This window comes from Balaenoptera physalus (assembly GCF_965194825.1).
Source record: "Balaenoptera physalus genome assembly, chromosome: 20".
NCBI classification, from domain to species: Eukaryota; Metazoa; Chordata; class Mammalia; order Artiodactyla; family Balaenopteridae; genus Balaenoptera; species Balaenoptera physalus.
In genome coordinates, this window is record NC_138901.1 from 10,473,192 (window position 1) to 10,487,120 (window position 13,929).

General features: G+C 50.4%; 1 protein-coding gene across 14 annotated transcripts in view; it reads right to left on the minus strand.

The window, feature by feature from the left end:
* The window catches only part of RBFOX3 (RNA binding fox-1 homolog 3), a 454,119-nt gene that overhangs the window by 394,002 nt on the left and 46,188 nt on the right, over positions 1–13,929 (minus strand). The window lies entirely within an intron of this gene.

Genomic DNA, 13,929 nt, shown 5'->3' on the forward strand with positions numbered 1-13,929 from the left:
GTCCTTCCCCACCCACGAGCAGCGCCGTCCTCCCAGTCCCCCCACCTTCTAGACACGGGGGTGGAACATCTGCTCGCACCGCTCGCTCCTCTCCAAGGGAACACCGTCCCCCACACACCGCACCCCAAACTCAAACACTGTCACCCTCCCCCGAAGCAGCAGGGGATAAAAAATAACATAAAATGAAAACATGCTACCACTGCCGCCCACCACATCATTAAGGGCAAGAAAAACTCTCCTACAAATAAAACTCTTTCCTTCTTGTTCTAGAAAAACAGTAACGAATCCTGGGGTGGGGCGGGGGGCAGGGGAAACGCAGGGAGGGAGCAGACGAGGGCTGCTCTGCCTTTTCATCTCCATTGCTGAAATCATCTTTGATAGTTCTTATTTTTAAAAAAGAAAGAGAGAACTCCACAGAGGTGCGAGCACAGGCTCCCAGCGCTCCTACAGCATTCGTGTGGGGGGAGGGTATTAGAATTCAGTACCAGGAAGCGGCATCTGGGGCCCCAGTTTCCCCTGCCCTCGTCCTCACTCCCCTCCCTACAAAGGATCACATCTAATGGAACAGAGGAGGGGCCGTGCTTGGTTTTGGATCAAGAGGCCAAGATCTGCATCTTTGGAACCCCGACATGATGGGAGACATCATGGGAGACACACGTCTCCCCACTCCCACCTCAACCTCAAGGCAGCGAGGGAGCCAGGGCTCCTGTGTCCTTCCAGCCAGCCGAGCGCTAAATGGCTGCCTTCCCTTCCAAACGCTTCCATGAAAGCAAGAGGGAAATCCGTAATTTTTCCCCAGGAGACGCTGTCTAATCCACTTCCCGTTATCCAATTCAGCCTCACAGTTGAGACTGTGGTTCCCTTTTCTGTGTGTTCTCAGCTTCTCTGTGTCCTCACTGCCCTGGTCTGGATGCCCACACCCGGATGCAGCCAAGAGTCCGTCTGGTTCAGCGGCTGGGTGCACACTCACTCCTCCTCTTACTCACTCGGCTTACTGCACTGTCTTCGGAGGGTCTTAGTGGGCATGGAAGGCTCCCCTTTGATTATTCCTATATAGCTAATGGGGGTGTGTGTGTGTGCGTGTGCACATGAGTGTATACTACGTGCAAAAACCATCATGTTACAACCTAGACAAATCCCAAATGTGTGGGATACAATTTACAGATGTGCATAACAACATATTTAAAGCAAATAGTCTTCAAGAGGCTACAGGTGGGTCCAGGAAGGTCACGGCTGCGGTCTGGATTTCAGGAGGTTCTTATCTCCCCGGATCTAAATTCCCACCTGTCGCCACTGCTGAGCCATGAGTGTATGAACCCTTCATGGACAATTCTAAGTATGGCAGGAAAAAGCCCAAACCCCAGGCTTCTTTCCTGCCAAAACAGAGGGATCCAGCCCTGGAAAGGCACGCTTATGGAGGACCTACTGGGTCTTTCACAGAGTCTCCCCCTTTCAGCCACAAGGCTGGACAAACAGGCTCCATCAGGTGAAATGTTGTCACCAAGGTCTCACAACTGCCAGTGTGGTCCTATCTGCACCCTGAGTTCATCCAATCTCTGCTCTAAGCCCTCGATACCCAGCACCCAAAGAGCAAGCTTTCTAAAGAGGGATGACTGATGGCTTGTCCGAGCAGGTGCACGAAGAGCAGGGCATCCCTTACTTCCCTGCTGGCGCTCCCCGACATCCTGTCCTCATAGTTAAGATTCAGTACGTGGCAGGCATCCCGCTCAGGGCTGAAAATGGAAGCTGGATGTTGGGCACTGCCCTCCCACCAGGGAGACCCTCACAGGCAAACCGTTGCCATGATGGAGAACAGCACAGAATGATGACAGAACAGGAAAAGAAGCATTCCCGCTGCCCAGTGGCTCAGAGGTTACAGAATCTGGAGGGCCCACATCACTCCTTTTCCCTTTTCTATTAAAAATCTGCTGCCTGCAGGAAGAGGGCAGGTGAGAACCAGGCATGGGACCCCAGGAGCAAGTCCCCAGACAAGCTCTCTCACCCACTCTCTCCTCGGAATGGGGGTCCACTTGCCAAAACAAATCTGGAGCACAGGCAGGAAATGCGCATGCTGCATTTTCAGAGAACCTCCGCTCAGTGAAAAAGAGAGAGACGTCTTTTTATTCCAGTCGAGCAGCTGTTTGTCCAGCACCGACAGCGCACATGAGACCAACAGAGAAAGGCAAAGGAGAGATGGGACAGGAGGCTCCAGGGGGTTCAGGGAATAGTGGGGGGCGGGGGTGCTCCACCACGGTGCTCCCCCTAGAACAGGCCTGAGTGCCCGGCTGCACCCAAACACGCTCATGTGTGCAGATTCCAAGCACCCCACGTCCCCTGACCTGTGGTGAAGGACCCTGATCTTTTCCCACACTGCCCTTGGCCGATAATTCATTCCGGGAGGCTTTGCCACGGGGTGGCTGCCTCCCCACACCCTGGAGGGAAACCAGCTTCCCTCCTCACTCACTGTGGTCTGAATGGCCTGGGGCTAGTCAGGAAATTCCTTTGCCTTTATTCAAATCTTAGGGAAAAATCAAATTCCCAGGCAGAGCCTCGCACGGGGCTGGCGGCCACTACCCGCGTGGCAGAGTGGGCCACCCCTGCCGTAAAGGAATGGAAGCAGCACGGGGCGCTCCCGGCTCTGGGCAGGCCCCAGGAATCGAGCCCAGAAGATCCAGCCTGGCTCAGAGCAGGTGTCGTTCCAGAGGCCGTCCTAGATGCAGCCATAGTGCCGGGTCCTGGGTCTGAGGATGCCCACTCCCAGAGACACACTTAGCCCCCACCCTCACCCACTGCTCCCCTCTCTCTCTCCCACACTCTCCCAGAGAAGAAGGGCCAGCTTGCATTTGAGATTCCCGGAGCTCAGAAGTCCAAGCAGGCATCTTGTCAGGGGTGGGGGGAGGCAGTGGTTCCCTTCCCTCTCTGAAGGGCCGGCACAGCCCCGTGACATGGTTCTGTCACCACCCCCAGAGCCACAGGTGTACCTGGGATGGTGGTACAGACCAATCCAACAGAAATGCGCTCATTAAATAGCACCAGCTCCTGGAGAAGGCGTCTGCTTGGATCTGCCCCCCATCCCCAGGCTTCAGCTCCCTGGGCCTCCATTCTCCTCTGTGAAGTAGGGGACACCCAGCTTCTTTGGCATGGCATTGTTCCTCCACAGGATTCCTCTAAACCTGAGAAAATAGCCTGTTCACATCTGCAGCTTTCATACGTCTTTGGGCATCTCTTCAGTCCCCGTGCCTATGTCAGGGCCTGGCACGCAGTAGGTGCTCAATAAATATTTGTGCAATGAATATAGAAATGCTTCCTTGTTGCATTTCATTTTATCCTCATAAAAACCCTGTGAGCTAGCAAGAGCCCTCATTAGCCTACTGGGGACAATCATCATTATTGCAGGAACGCATGTGGTTGACTGTTGGAGCACTCTGTTTGCGTGATCTCGTTTCTTTCTTTCCTCCAAGCCCTGAGGTGGTACGATTATTATTGCCGTTTTGCAGATGGAAAAACTGAGGCTCAGGATGGGGAGATGCACTGCCCGAGGTCCCTTGTCCCCAGATCAGAACTGACGCCAATTTTAACCCAGCCAGCCTTTGCCTGCTTTCCACGAAGGCTAAGGAAAGGCTGCTGGTGAGCAAGAGAAAACAAAGCCTCAGGTTTTCACCAGGGTCTCTGGGTTCTACCAAGCAGGAGCTTGTCTTATTTAAAAAGTCCTAAGGGAGGCTCTGAAACGACATGGGGGTGGACGGGGCTCAGCCTCCAGGTGGGAGCCTGCGATGAAGAAGCACAGCTGTCGAGCTGGCTGTCACCCACTCCTCCAGGGCAGGGGGAGCCCCACACAGCCCCGGGAATGAGGAGATAGTTCCCTCCCTTTTCCACTGGAGACAGGCAGGGATGCAGCTCAATAGAGGTTACAAGCAACTGCAGCTCTGAGGCAGGCAGAGCTCAGGTTTCTGTGGAGACTCGAGAATGATCTATCTGACACCAGTGTTAGAGTAACCAGAAGACTCTTGAAGGAGATCAGGGCAATGGTTTGTGTCTGTGTTGAGATGGGGCAGTGACTCCTGCCTCCAACCCAGAGGGAGGCTTTGGAGGACACCCCAGGGAGATGAGGGGGGCTCGGCAGAGCAGGCCTGAGGCTTTCCTGTGCCGCTGAGGGACAGGAGCCCCCAGGAGAGGATGAGACAGAGAAAGGAAAGAGGAAGCAGATTCCTGCTCGCTCTCCACATCCCTGCCCCTCAGGAGGGAGAGGAAGGGAGAGGGGACAACATGAATATTCCTTCACCATGTGGCCCAATATCACAGCTGAGAAGTCCCCACAGCTGTGGGCACAAGCCTCTGCCTGGTAGAGCTAACTTTAAAATAAGAAGAGTTGAATCATCATAAAAAGTAAGAATTTTCCAGGCTCAGAGACATGACAGATGAAGCAGTTTACCTAAAAAGCCCCAGTGTTCTGGGAAGAACACACACCAAAAACCCCAAAACTGTGGGAAAGCAGCCTCCAAGGGCACAGTGAAGGCACATCGACTGCCCCTGCTGGGCACCCACTGAGAGCACTCGTGTATCCCCCCCTCAAATCCTTCTTCTTTCTCTCTTCTGGGGTCTACACTAGGAAAAGTCTACACTAGGAAAAGTCTACACCAGAACAACGGGTCAGAGACAGGCCTCCCCCCAGCCAGGGCCTAGTTAGGCTTATGAACCTAAATACCCCATGTGTATGAGAGGTCAGGCACAGGGTGCTTGGAATGAAGGGGTCTGGAACCAGGAAAACAAGAGGGTCAGAAGGCACCCCCCCCCCCACATCCAGAAGCATCCCCATGAAAGCTTGAACAGTAGGACAAGCTCTCATAAAAGGGGCGACTTCATGGAGCCAGATCTCTTCCATAGGAGCCAGCTCATGAACCAGTGGGGAAGGGAGGATTGATGGAACTGAGTGGATACAATGCAAGTAAAGCTAAACTAATACAGTAAAATAGGGTCCCAGAGATCAGGGGAGAAAGTTCCAAATGCAAGTCCACATGCTCATGGCAGGGAAGCATGGCACATACGTGTCCAGCACCCAGCTTTAGGCTGAGGACTTCATACTTATTGAAATAGCACTATATGCCAATACCATCTGTGGAATGACTGAATGACTTAAGTGGATGGATGGATGGACGGATGGAGGGAGGGAGGGAGGGATCAGACCCACGGATGGATAGGTGGATAATGCTCTGTTGACACAAAAGGAAGAAAATGGAGCTCAGAATCCAGAGCATTGAGAACATGACTTTGCAATTCAAAAGTTCTCAAAAGCTAGCACCTGATATAGTCTAGATCAGTGCTGCCCATTAGAACTTTCTGGGATGATGAGAATATTCTACACCTGCACCCTCCAATATGGTAGCTGCTGGCCACATGTGGCTACTGAGCACTTGAAATGTGGTTAGTGCAACTGAGCAACTGAATACTTAGTTTTATTTAAATAGTCACATGCAGCTCGTGGCTACCATATTGGACAGCGCTGTTCTAGAGTTTTCCAACACACCTTTGTATATGCTGATCCTCCCTGAGTGGCTCTTTGGAATATGCGCTACCTGAGGGCAGTTGGGAAGGGTGACTTTTTGAGAAACTGATACCAACATGAGCAAGGCAGCTCCGTTTTCCTCCAGCCTTAGATTTCTGCTGAATAAGATGGGAAGTTTAATGTCCATACAAAGCACCCAAAAATCTTGTTAAAATGCAGATTCTGAAATTCAGCAGGTCTAGGGTGGGACTCAGACATCTGTAATTCTAATAAGCCCTTAGATGATGCTAATGATGATTATCTTACTGTTGACTGTAGTAGTTTTTCATTGATTCTCTAAGATTTTCCTAGTATACAATTGTATCATCTACAAAAGAGTAATATTTTTATTCCCTACTTTCTAATATTCACTCTTCTCATTTCTTTCTCTTGTCTGATTGCATTGGCTGATGCTTCTGCTACCATATGAAATAGTAGTTAGTGATAATAGGCATCCTTGCTTTGTTCTTATGTTAGTGTTTCCACATTAAGAAAAAGAATGGATTTTGGACATGATTACATATGGTTATGTTAAGGAAGTATCTATCAATCCCTATTTTTATTGAGTGTTTATCAAGAATGGATATTGACTTTTCTCAAATGCCTTTTCAGTATCAAAAAAGATAATCATGTGATAATTCTTTTTATATTGATTAATATAATGGATTATATAAATAGATTTCTTAATACTGAACCATTCTTGCATTCCTGGAATAAACTCCAAATGGGCACAGGGTATTATTATTTTAACGTAATGCTTGTTAACGTAATGCTTGAATCCTACTTTCTAATATTTTATTTAAAATTTTGCATCAATATTCATAAGTGAGAATGGCCTATAGTTTTATTTTTGTACAGTCTTTGTCAGATTAAGAAACACTGTTATTCTCTATTTAAGAAAATTATGTGGGGACTTCCCCGGTGGCACAGTGGATAAGACTCCATGCTCCCAATACAGGGTGCCCAGGTTCATCCCTGGTCAGGGAACTAGATCCCACATACATGCTGCAACTAAGAGTTCACATGCCGCAACTAAGGAACCCACCTGCCGCAACTAAGACCCGGTGCAACCAAATAAATAAATAAACAAATAAATAAAAAGAAAATTATGTGGATGTTTTTCTCCTTTTTATTTGCTGTTGTACAGTTTGATAAGCATTGGAAGTACCTACTCTTTAAAGGTTTGGTTTAAATTCCCCCATGGAACCATCCAGACTTCCTCCTTTGTGTGGGAGTAGCTTAAAAACTTTCTATCTTCCATGCAATTGGTCAGTTTTGGTAAATTATATTTCTCTCTTATTTCTTATGTTGTGTTTCTTATGCCTTCTTCCCCTTAACCGTGCTTGTGCTAGCCAGTAGTTCCGCTATTCACTGTTTTAAAAACCAGCTTTTTATTTATCAGTCCCATTTTCCATTTTGTGACTCCTATTCATTATCTATTAACTTCACTAATGCCTTCTTTCTGCTTTCCTTCAGTTTATCATTCCTTTGTCCACTTTCTGAGTCATATAATTAATTCATTTATTTCCAATTCTCTCTCATCTACTGAGTTTTTAAGGCTATGAATTTTCTCTACCCCCCTCACCCTCACCACTGCCAGGCACAGCTGGTCCTTTATTGTAGGTGCTTTGTACACGCCTCTGGGAGCCTGACCCTCTTGCGATATATTTGCTGACAGTGTGTCTGCCCCCTTGGACTGGGTTCCTCAGTCAGACTCCTCCGCAGCTCTGGACGCCTAGCACTTAACACAAGTGTCTGACACATCAAAGGTCATCAGTAAATGTGGAAAACATTATGAAGTGGTGAAAATTTTTATTGTGATAATTGTAAAACCCGCATTTGAGCATTTATTCTATGCCAGGCACAGTGCTAGATGCCCAACGGACATCAGTTTCTCTCATCCTCAGTCAACTCCGTGAGGTGGGTTTTGCTCTCCCCCTTTCACAGTGTAGGAAACCAGGGCTCGGAGCAGTCAAGGACTTCCCCAAGTCACACCATTCAGAACTCATGAACCCAAAGCCTGTGCCCCTAACTAAGTGCTGATCACAAAAAGCAAAGGACACCAGCCTGTGTGGAACAGAGAGAGCCCATGAGGCTCTGCAGTTAGAGCACAGGCTTGGGTATGAATCCAGATCTACCACTAGTAGCTGTGGGACTCAAGGCAAATAATTGAACTTCTCTGTGCCTCAGTGGTTTCATCTCTAAAATGGAGAAAAATACCCATACCCCCACAGGACTGTTGTAAAAATTGCATGGGATGATAGACATAAATATCCAGCATAATGCCTGGCCTGTGGTAAGCACTCAGGAGCTAGTGGTGGTAATAATGATTGTGATGCTGGAGATGGTGGTGGAGATGGTGATGATGAAAGTGACAACAATTGTATCATCCGGTATTCCAGTTACCACAATGCCACCAAAACCCAACATCATACAGTAGAAGCAGGCCCCATTAGGAAGACAAATAAATGCCCACAGAGTTGAAGGAATAGAAAAGCATAAAATTTCAGAACAGGAAAGGATTCTTAAGACCATTCACAACCACGCTATTTTACAGAAGTGAAAGCAAGGACCAGAGTAGGGCAGGTGGTTTGTCCCAGGTCTCACGCCTGTTTATGGCCAGACTGAGACTAGACACGGATCTTCTGATCCACGCTCACTCCCCGCCGTTGCCCCAAACACCATCTGAGCACTCACCCTGTGCGGGGCCCCAGTAGAACCCAAAGAGATGAGCACAGGAGGGACATCGTCACACAAAGCACAACAGATAGTAATTCCATTCGGTGCAGGGAGGAGGGAGGAGCCATCCCACTTGGCATCACAGAGCACTGCTCTCAGGGCCCAGGCGGGGCGGCAAGACCAGGGTGGACGTGAAGTTGGCGGGAGAGAGCACAGCATGGGCCGCCCAACGTAAGGGTTGAGGGCAAACGCAGGGGCAGCACAAGATGAGTTTAACAAAAATGAGTGACAAGAGCAGGAGTCGTAAACACATCCAGAGCGGGTGGAAAGAGGAAATTAAGTATACAAATTAGGGATGATATGAAATTAATGGCTACTTAAAAAAACGCATGCTAATTTAACATCTTTGTAAGCACGATAAAACATGAACTAGAAAGAAAAGACGGGCAAAATATTTACTGACAAAAGGCAAAATAAGAAAATATTTGAAAAGCGTGTAGCACATAAACGCATGCCTTGAGGTGGCAATTCCCTAGGAAATTCGTTTCCTTCTGCAGGCACAGAGTCAACCAGAGCAGCTGGATGGTAAAGGGGACGGAACCAAGGCCTTCTGTCCTCAGGGGCTGCTGTGCATTGAGGGCTCACTTTGTGCCAAGCCCCGAACTGAGGTTTTCCATGACTGTCTCCATCATCCTTGGAGAACCCACCTAGGAAACTGGGACCGGAGAGTGAGCCATGGGTCTGGCGTTCAAACCCAGGCAGTGTGGCCCTGGCGCCCAAACTCTTAGCCACTGTGTGGTCTGTTCTCCTCTCCCCTAAGGGAATGCTGAATGGGACCACCCTTCAAACACCGAGAAGACAGGAGTCCGGCCACACATGGCCTCCTGACATTCCTTAAGGGACAGCACCTGAGGGCCTATGGGAGCCGAGACACCACGGGATGAGTCTCCGCTGCTGGCCGCCAGCACACTGTCACACACACACCACCACATGAGTGGCCATCGGTGAAGCATTTTCAGAGGAGTCTGAAGAAACTGTCTTTGCGAAACCGAACTAGGTTGGCTCCAGTATAAACATAGTCACAAGGCCAAAGGGAGGTTTGTAAACCATAAACAAAGACCAAGGCAGAGGCCAGCATGTGGGGCAGGAGGGGGCGTCTCAGGGGAGTTCCCCCGGGCCATTGCAAGGACCCAATCTTGTTTAATATCCAAGCTAATGATCTGGAAGACAGCAGGCAGGTCGGGAGCAAGGTCTGTCGGGGAGACGGGCAGGCGGGCGCTGCAGTTTGTGTCAGGGGGGATGGGGGGTGGCAGAAATGACCTGGAGGGAAGGTAAGTGGTTCCCAAGTACACTGAGATTCAGCTTGAGGGAAAATTGCGAACGCTCAAGTCTAAGAGAGAAGAAGAAGAAGAAAACCCAGCCTGAAACAGGTATTTGCTGAGCAGAGGAAACCCAGGAAGGAGGAACTGTGCCACATCAGATGCCCAGGGGTCCTGTACTTGAGAAGCTTGAATGCAATAAGGGGGTGTGATTTGTGTTTTCAGCGCTTTGGGGGGAGGAAAGAAAGTCCCTCAGAGGAGGTGGAGAGTGTGCTGCTCAGGGCATCTGCCGAGGCCACACTCACCCAGAGGGGCCTTAGTAACAGAAGCAAGCAGGTGATCAGATTCAGGGAACAGAACTACCAGCCTGTGCACAAGAATCCATTCAACACCCATCACTCAGCTGCCTGGGGTTGACCGGAGGAGGGAACACTCTGGAAGGTCGGGAGGGTGGACACAGGACGGAGCAGCTGGAGGGTCGGGGTGGGGGATCGGGGCTGCAGGGGGGTAGACTCTTCCTAAGAGGGATCTCATCAGGCCCCGCCCCCCAACCCTCTGCCTGCCTGCACCTGAGCTGAGACGCTGCAGTGGGAACGTGTCTAGAAGGTTGATTCAGCCGGCTGAACAGTGCCGGGCCTCCCTGCTCAGCCCATTCATTGCTTGGGAGGAAAACGAAGTCATCAGCTCCGGACACATTTGGAAATTTACTGGAGCAGCCATTTCACGCTGCCTTGTGGGGACTGGGTTAGTCATCCAGTTAACCACATATTCCCACAGCCCCCCTGTGCGGAGGCTGTGTGGGCCTGCTGGGAGCAGGGCGGGGAGGGCAGTACAAGATGGGGTGCATAGGCTGGGGCTGGGCCCCACACAGAAAGGCAGTGGCAAAGGGCTGACAGAGAGCAGGGTGAGCTGGGGGGATACAGGGGGTGGGAAGGGGTGCGGAGGGGCAGCTTTCATGGAGCAGGACCACTGAGCCCGAGAGGCTGAATCAGGCTCTACACAGGCATTAGCTTTAAATGCAACCGGCCCCCACTCAGTAGGCATTTACGGGGGGCGGGTGGGGGGGCCTTGTGCAGAGCAGCTGGACTACTCTGGGGCCTCTTACCATGAGACCCCAAGGAGAACCAGCAAGGCTGGTCTCAGGCCTGGGAGCCAACAGTTTGCCCCAAGTCTCAAATGGGCAGGAGCTCAGATGACCTCTACTCTCTAGCATATTGTTTGTGTTCTTACTGGAAGTGACCTCTTTGAGGACAGGGAGTTTTGTGTGTTTTGTTTTGTTCACTGCTGATACTCTGATACCTAAAATACTATCCAGCATATATTAGATGCCTAGTAATTATTTGTAGAATGGATGAATGAAGGGATGGGTGGATGGGTGGGTAGATGGTGAATGGTGGATGGATGGATGGATGGATGGTGGATGGGTGGATGAAGTATGGATGGATGGATGGATGACATATGGATGGTGGATGAGTGGGTGAGTAGATGGTGGATGGATGGATGGATAGATGATTGAGGGATAGATATGGATGGGTGGGTAGACAGTGGATGGATGGACGGATGGATGGATGACATATGGATGGTGGATGAGTGGGTGAGTAGATGGTGGATGGATGGATGGATAGATGATTGAGGGATAGATATGGATGGGTGGGTAGACAGTGGATGGATGGATGGATGGAGGGTAGATGACTGAGGGATAGATATGGATGGGTGGGTAGACAGTGGATGGATGGATGGATGGATGGATGACATATGGATGGTGGATGAGTGGGTGAGTAGATGGTGGATGGACGGATGGATAGATGATTGAGGGATAGATATGGATGGGTGGGTAGACAGTGGATGGATGGACGGATGGAGGGTAGATGAATGGATAGTTAGGTGATGGGTGAATGGATGGAGTGGCCCCCTGCTGCATCTTCAGCAATTCCTTGAACATCAAGTTCCAGGTGACTGTGTCCTCATCATCAGTCCCCATCCCAGCCCCAGGAGACCAATGAAGAAGAGACTTGGGCTGAAAGGGTCGCTGGAGAGTCTCTGAGCCTAAGCAAAGCACGGGAGATGCTGAAGAAGACCCAAGAGGCTGAGAAAGCCTTGCCCAGCTCTTGCGAGGATTAGATGAAATAATATACATAGCGGTACTTTGTAAACTACAGAGCAGTGAACACACGCGGAGTACTCATGCTTTATCCTCCATCCCGCAAAGACTGAAGCACCCTCCCTCTCCTCTGGTGGAATGCTTGGAGAGCAAAGCCACTTTCTTCCCACTGTAGCCCCAGGACATGGCCAGAATACTGTGAGCACATCACTGTGTTTACAAGGGACAGCAGGCAGCTAATGAGTGACTACTGACCACCTGGCCCCTGCTGTGTCCAGGGACATCAGGTGACCATAACACATGGTGGCTCATGCTTTAACACCAATCTCCAAATCTAAGATGCCAGCCAGTTCTGCCCACGGCAACATCAGCCCCACCAGGGCCAGCCAATCCTGGCACAAAAGCTGCTCAGTTGTCTTAAATTGTGACGCCTCCCTGCCTTTCCCATCCACAATGGCATTGCCAGCTTACTGACTACAGTGGGGTCTTTACTGAGCTTAGAACTATGCTGAGGGCTTTACTGCATCAGCTCATTTTCTCCACCCAACTGCCCTACAATGGAGGATGATTGATCCCATTTCACAGATGGAGAAACTGAGGCCAGCTGGGATTAAGTAACTGGCCCTAGGCTACATATTTGACCAAGGTGAAGCTAAGACTTGGACCGACACCGACTCTTATGCACCAAGGCCCCCACCAGACAGACCCAGGTGGCTCTTGGCTGTTCCCCAAATCAGCTCCACCCTCAAGGGATCATGTTCCCATAATTAAACATACCTTGGACCGTGACTGTAATTCCCAAAGAGGTGTCTCAAAGAGCTTTAGGGTTTGGGGCCTAAGTTTAGAACCCCCTAAGGTGACTACTCTGAAAAGGGTCTTTTGGTCATTTTCCATGTACCTACTTGGGCCTTGGGTTCACCACAGCCCTCAGGGGCCCAAAAGTGTCAGGGCGGCAGTGGCAGGGTCACCCAAGGAGCTGCTGGGAGGAGAGCCTGGCCTCACCAAAGCCAAGTTGGCCAGGCACTTGGCTCCCAGGAAAGAGCCTTCCCCTTGGCTCCCAAAACCCCAGACTTTCCTCTGCCTCAGACAACCCCAAAGGTGAGCAGAGCAGGGCCAGCCACTGCTGATTCACATGAAAACAGACAGGGTTCACGCAGGCGTCCTGAGACAGCTACAGAGACCCCAGGCCCATGAGCCCACTGTGTCAGCACCTTTTCACCCCAATAGGGTCACCACCAAAGCTGAAAAGTGCTGTGTGTGTGTGACAGTGCTCAGCGCTGCACAGCCTGGGGTCCAGCACAGGCCAGCACAGTCCAGCTGGTCAGGAAGCAAACAACCTTGAACTCAGCTGACTCAGGCACTGCAAAAGGAGTCCTCTCCACGTCCTGGCTGGCGTTACAGACCAGCAACCAGCACCTCAGGGGCAGCCCCCACCTCCTCACCAGGGAGGGGCACAGGCTTGTGGGGACTCAGGCCCAGGATGGGCCCAGTCTCCCATCCCCACCTGCACCCAGCAGCACTGGTGCAAAGATGTTGTCTCCTGGTATGGGGATGTGGTGGCACTGGGTTTCCCATGCACTGGTTCCACAAAATCCAAGCTGTCTCCTCGACACGCTCCCATCATGAGTGAGGACAGAGGAGATGCGCAGTGGGCAGCACATCCCACCACGTGAGGCCAAGCTAATCACTCTACCCCAGAATGCAAGTTGGCAGCCATTCAGCAGCCACCAAAGGCCAGCAACGGGCAGATCAATAAGTCTTTGTGACACACATTAGCAAATTCATTAGTGAAATTAATTCTCCCCCCAAACAGTTGAGATCATGTTAAAGAATAGTTTGTCAATTCCTTTTTTTTTTTTTTTAATTTCCATGTGTAAGGAACGGCGTGGAGGCCACGGCTCCTGGGAACCAAGATGAGAAGCCCTGAGCCCTCACCTGTGTCCTCAGTTTCCCCATAGGCAGAGGAGGCCAAGCACCTCTCAGGCCAGAGTTCCACAGGTCTCCCTAATGTCTGTCTCCTCTCTCGAGTACTTGAGTCTTTTCTGTTTTCTTCCTCTCCCCTTGAAAAATCAAGTAGGATGAGTGTTGGGTTGAGCTGGATGCTGGAGATTAGATTGCATCTGTCTGGATATAAATAATTTACTGCTTGATGGTCAGAGGGAATTTAATTAGTTCTTGTTCTCCTGATAGAATCAGCCCACCATTGCTAAAACATTTCACTCTGAATTAGTCTGTAAGGGGCCAACAAGGCAATGCTAATTTTATACACATGACGTCCCCCGCAGCTT